The sequence below is a fragment of the Frankliniella occidentalis genome, unplaced genomic scaffold, assembly GCF_000697945.3.
Source record: "Frankliniella occidentalis isolate FOCC.00 unplaced genomic scaffold, Focc_3.1 Scaffold44, whole genome shotgun sequence".
NCBI classification, from domain to species: Eukaryota; Metazoa; Arthropoda; class Insecta; order Thysanoptera; family Thripidae; genus Frankliniella; species Frankliniella occidentalis.
Window position 1 is genome coordinate 1,584,585 of NW_026267174.1, and position 5,425 is coordinate 1,590,009.

Below are 5,425 nucleotides of genomic sequence, written 5' to 3' on the forward strand. Positions count from 1 at the left end.
CCCCGCCACGCCCTTGTCGTGGCCTACCCCTCACCGCCCACCACACGTCTCTCTCGCTCTGACCTCCTGCGCCCACCTCCCTCCCCATATCTTCTGTCTCTATATCTTTCGGCCACCCCTTCTTTTTCTCTCTTTCTCTTTCTCAGATGAAAGGAAAGGCTGAACGAAGAGGTGGGGGGGAGTGAGATAAAGCTATTTATGACCGCAGATAGACGCGCGCGTGGCTAGGGCACAGTCGGTCTCGCACTGCTCACAAAAAAGAAAGGTCGCTCTGGTGTGCCATCTGGCCGTGTGGAACTGGTTGGGCGGGCGCGCCAAGCTCGGCGCCAAGCCTCATCTGCAGCTGGCGCTCGCCGTCTTCCTTTCATCCCTCCCCGCGCACTTTTGCTCCACCCTCCGTTCCTCTGTGTCTGCCGCCGGCTCGCAGCGTGCACACGCACGGGCGGAAATCCCCTTACTGCGGCAATGTTATTTTCAATTCCCCTATAATTCCATCGATAATACCGCGGCGGCCACTGTGGCTGCTTCCGTATGGAAAATTAAATGGGTAGTCAGTGGAACGCATGAAATTGCGTTGCTCGGCGCTGAAAGCTCCTTTCTGAAGGGGTTGGATCGCCTGGCCGCCTCCCCGTCCGCGCCTCCATCTTTTTCTCCCTCTTTTTTTTTATCTGGCCTCATTGTGCCACACTGGAGGCCCTTTCGGGCCCCCTCTTGTCCGATGGGATGGATTTCTTATTACCTCATCATTTTTACTGTCCATTTTTATCGGTCCGTGTTCCTCTCTCTTGCCCTTGCATTTAATAACTCTCTGATTTTATTGCCGCCCCGAGTCACTCGCCAGCTCCGCTCAACTCCTCCGCGCGCTTATTCCTTTTTCATTATTTCCCCTCGACGGATGGAGGATCCTCTCGTCTCGCGTCCAAGGACCTCCTCTCTCTGTCTCTCTCTTCTCTCGCTCCCCAGCACAACTCGCTGCTGGACTCTTTCTCATCATCGCACTCGCTCTGCTTATTGCGTCGTTCCTCAAGTGGTCATACGCGAGCGTCTCGCCGCGGGCCATACGAAGGTCAAAATGGATCGCGTTGGTCTGAAAAGACACGAAGATATGCGTAAACACTGGAAAAACAAAGTTTCTAGAGTCATGCCTGTAAAAGGCACTAAGGAAAGGTGCGAAACTGAAGATGTCTTTAGCATCTTTGTTTTTCCAGTGAAAACAAAACATGCATCAAGAGGAAACATTGTTGTACTTTGGACGTGGGCCTGGTCGGGTCGGGCTGGTTGGCGCGGTCCCCTGCGGGGGCGGGCCGCCCCGCCGGCCTCCCTGCGCGGCGCGCGGCCTACCCTGCCGTCCGCGGGCGCTCCGCCCGGGCCGACCTCGCTCCTGCTGCACCGCACGGCCGACAACGACATGCGCGTTGAACCTCCCGCCACGCCACGCCACCCTCCCCCTCCCACCTCTTCAGCAACCACACGCCGTGTCACGGTGTGACCCTGGCCGCGCGGAGGGGTGAGATCATCCCCCTCTGTTGTAGGAGGAGAGGCTTATGCTCGGCAGATGGATGGGCTCGCTCTCGACGCTCCCGACGGGGGCGTGGCGGAGCGTTGCGGCGAGGACAGGGCGCTGGCGGCTCCTGGCGCTGCTGCTGCTGCCGAGCTGCTAGTCGCAGAAGTAATGAGAATAAAGTGTTCTCCTCATTCTCTCTTGCACGCGCGTCAGGCAGGCGGGCGGGCCGAGGCTCGCTGGGCTCAGCCGGGCGAAGCAGCCGGGCAGAGCCGCGGGTGTTTAATGAGTTTCCAGCAGGTAGTGCACCCCCCTACCCCCCTCTCCCCGTCCAACCCCCCGCTCTCCTACCCCCACCCTGCCCCACTGCTTCGCTCAGCCCCCCCTGCTCTCTCCCAAATCAGTCTCGCGCAGCCAAGGAATTTCGCAAATAGTTACGCCCTCTCCACCTCACCGAACCACCACCACCACCCTCCCCCTTCTCCTCTCCCTCTCCCCCCCCCCCTCTCTTATCCCTCTCACTTTATCTCCCCGGTGAGTTCTTCTTCCTTCTGTGTGATTGGACGCGAAAAAGTAATAATTAAACACTTGAAACTCCAAGTTTAAAATTAGAACCGACTGCGGTGCGAGAGAGAGAGAGAGAGGGATATAGACTTCTCTCACTTTTCTCCCGCTCTCGCTCTTACCCTTTTGCATTTGTCTCTCTCCCTCTCTCTCTCTCTCTTTCCCGTATTGACGCCCCTCTCCCCGCGCACTCCCTCCCGATGATGGCGATGATTTATTTCTGCAGTGTAGCACAGCGCCAAGTTTGTGTCCCGGGCTGAAGCTGGGGCCGGCGCCCCCCGCGGTGCTAATCCTGGACCTCGTCCCGGTCGCCTTGGATGGAGCCGCGTGGTGTGTCACCAGCAGCGCGCCCCAATCCCTGCTGCTGCTGCTGCTGGGGTGGACGAGGAGGAGGAGGAGGGTCAAGAGGGGGCGGACCAGGGGCAGCAGGAGGGGCGGCGGCGGCGGGGGCGTTCCGATGAAGGGCGTTCTATGTTGCAGCGGACGGGGCCTGCTCGCTCTCTGCCACTAGCAGGGCGAGTGCGTGGTGTTCTCTAGCAGGAAGAGGGGTGAGGGGGCGTCGGGGGGCGTTCCCTCTCAAGCAGCCCCGCGCGCGTCCGCCCCACTGCGCCCTTACCCCTCTGCATGCGACTGACAGCTTCGGCAGCTCCCTCCCTCGCTCCACGTGTGGCATGTGTGTGTGTGTGTGTGGTAGAGAGAGACGGCACGAGTGTGTACGTGCGGTTCTGCCCCTCGCCCCGCGCCCGGGGGCGGCTAGGGCTAGAGCAGCCCTCGGAGCAGCCTCGTCCAGCGGGCAGGGCCGACACCTGCCACTCAGCCGCGTCCAGCGCCAGGCCCCGGCCGCAGTGTGCGACTGTGCCCTCTAGCTGAGTGGTGTTTGTTTGGGCCGCGGTGGGGCGGGGCGGGGCCGGGGCGGGGTGAGGCGGAACCGTGGTCACCGACATGATCCGGCCGGGGGGTCGCTAACGCGCTTCCGGCACCGCCGGACGCCATTTTGCATAAAGTGTCGCAGCCGCCCGCGGGGACAGCCCGTGAGCGCGGAGCTCAAGGCAAGCTGAAGGGGGCGGCTTTTTCGAGACGTGGGTACGTTATCGTCTGGGCGTTATTTGACGATAACGATAAATGGGGTTGTGATCGCGTGCCTTCATACCACCGACGTGACCCAGCTGCTGCTGCTGCTGCTGCCGCTGGCCGGGTGGTGGGGTTGGCTCTAATAACGTTCCTGGCCGCCTTACCTGTTGAGGCGGGGCGTGTAGAACCCCCGGCTGGGCTGGCCCTGCTGGGCACGGCCGTGATGCTGATGGTGACTGCCGGGGGTGGCGCCACCTGGCGGCGCGGCGGCGGCTGCGGGGTGTGATGGTGCGCAGCCCCTCGCCTCGTCCGGCCTCAATCACCTGGGCCCGGCCATGTAAAACAATGAGGGGACGGGGGCACGACCCGCCACGCCCCGCCACGCCACCGGGGAAGCGCTGCGAGACGAATTGCGTTGGCGTCGTTCCAGAGAGACCCCTGCCTATGGCCTGGCCTAGCCGACCCTGCCAGGCAGGTGCTCGATGGTGGGGGCGGGGCGGGTCCAGGCAGCGCCATCTCCCCTTTCTCTGCTCCACCCCTGGCCTTGCGGCGGCGCCTGACGGGCTCTCCGGGCGGCCTCCATAGGCTCCCTCGCACGCCGCAGCGTGGTGTGCGAGCCGAGCTGGGGCCGGGGCCGAGGGTAGACCCAGCCGACCGGGGTGGATACGTCTACGGGCTCGCTGAGCCGGAAACGCGACTCCTTGGCTCGCCACGCTACGCCACGGTCGGACTGGGCCGGGTCGGGGGGGGGGGGGATTTCGGCTCGCTGGCTCGCGAGCTGAGCTTTGAGTTTTCGAGCCGAGCGCGGCGCGCCCTACCGATCTGCCAACCGCCTGCCAACCCCTCACTGTCACTGATGCCTGTGAATCACCGTGACGCGGAATCGACAGCCGACCTTAAGGGAAGATGGGGTAGATTGGGACGGATTTTTTCTTTTTGCTGTAGGTCGGAGATCATGCATGTTGGAATGACCGGTACTGGCTACAAGGGGCGGGACCGACACGTCCACAGTAAATCCGTCCACAAAATTTGCGCGTTGTGAAAACACGTCCACAAATTTACATCCAATGATTTGGACGTAAATTAACAGATGTGTTTTTTACGTCCACAGTGTGGATGTACTTTTAAGGCTGGTGAAAATAGCTCCACAAAATATTTTGCCACTTGTCACCTCTCATTTACATCCACACGGATGACGTTTTGCCCTCACTCTGAAAATCCAACAGTACGACAGTTCCGAGAGTGGCGCGAAAATCCTACACACTCAATTGTAGGTCACGCTTGTGCTACTCTGAAAACTCTAGAAATACGCACAAAGAGTAGGACGTTGATAGAGTTGTAAGATTTTTTATACAGTTACCGCGCGGTACACTGCTGGTTTGGGCTCTCTGCATTGCCTCTCATGTCGCGCTCTACACAGTCGGGCCGAGACAATGGTAGTTTTCATTTACCTATAAACAAAAATTGTTAAACTCTTTACACTTGCAATAGCGAAAGCACAACAACTCTGTTGCACACTTACAAGTGTTGAACAGTTGATGACTTATAGGTGGTCAGTGTAAAGAGGAAACAGGCATACGGGCATGCGTTTATGCTTTGCTCGTTCGGTCATTCCTTGAGGATGTGAATCGCAGCGGTGACAATTAGCACCAGATTTTGTGGATGTATTTTCACCAGCCTCAGACGGACCGTAAGTACATCCACACTGTGGACGTAATAATCACAGACGTTAATTTACGTCCAAATCATTGGACGTATTTTCGCAAAGCGCTTCATTTACGTCCAAACTGCTGTGGACGTATTTACCGTGGACGTGTCGGTCCTCTACCGGCTACAATTGTACATTAATATGTGGCCTATCAGAGCCTATATCGTCCTGATTTTTTATCTCATGCTCTTTGGCTGTAGAGAGATTTCCCCGAAATGTGTCACCTGTCCCAATGTTCCCGGGCACGGGGCACATTGGGACACCATAAGAATACATAAGATGGGGCACATTGGGACAGTTGACGCGCTTTCCTGTGAAATATCAGCATACGAACCGCCATGCGGTCTGGAAGCCTAAATAGGCCAGTTATCTACAAGATGAGAAAGTTTTTGGATTTTTTGAGGGGTTACATTGAGCACTTTTGGTGTACTGTCCCAGTGTGCACTTAATTGCCTTTCCTGTGATTTCTTTCTTTTTCTTCGGTATTTTGGGATTCAACTCAAAATCCTTACTTGCAAAATGCGTCGTAAGGAACTACCTACTGACCAGCCACTTGCGCGATTTTCTATCTCATTTCAGTT